Here is a 688-nt window from a genome sequence, read left to right as displayed (position 1 = left end):
TTGGAGGCTGCATATATTTCTGACTAAAGAAGGAAGGAAGAAAAAATAGATGTTTTTTTTTTTAGTTTTATGGGCCTGTAATTAATTAGATATAATTTAGTTAGGCCCAAACAAAAAAATACAGGTGTCAGAAATATATGAAGCCAAGTGTCATCTCCTTAGCAAAAGTTGAGAAAAACCTTCTCATCTTATTTGGAAAAGATATTCAAGACTTAATAAGATAATATTTCTTCTAAAGTTAGGAACTTCCCGAAAATGAATGATCAGAACAACGATACTATTATTACCGGTGTTTTGTTGTTCGTTGGAGATTGAATCGAGGATATAATAGGAAGTAAATGTTTTAGTTTTCACAATAGTATGAAAGAGGATGTGTTTGTATGGTAATAGGTTGTTTTTAGAAAACTAAACTTTATAGAATATTTGAGCCTTTAAGAAGGAGAAAGGATTGAAATCAAATATTAATGATCATAAATCCGTAAGTGTTTCAAAATAATAAGTTTAAAATGAGAAGTAATATAAACAAAAATGAAAATTAAGGAAAATAGTGGGTATAAGGCAATGCATAAAATGATGGTATTATTTCAAATCAAAACATAACTGATAATATTCATAATTTATTCTGAAATTTCTAATATGAAAACTTATAAATTTTATGTAATTCAAAAATACCATGGCGTTTGAAATA

Source organism: Camelina sativa, chromosome 17 (assembly GCF_000633955.1).
Source record: "Camelina sativa cultivar DH55 chromosome 17, Cs, whole genome shotgun sequence".
In the NCBI taxonomy this organism is placed as follows: Eukaryota; Viridiplantae; Streptophyta; class Magnoliopsida; order Brassicales; family Brassicaceae; genus Camelina; species Camelina sativa.
Note: the sequence above shows the minus strand (reverse complement) of the source record.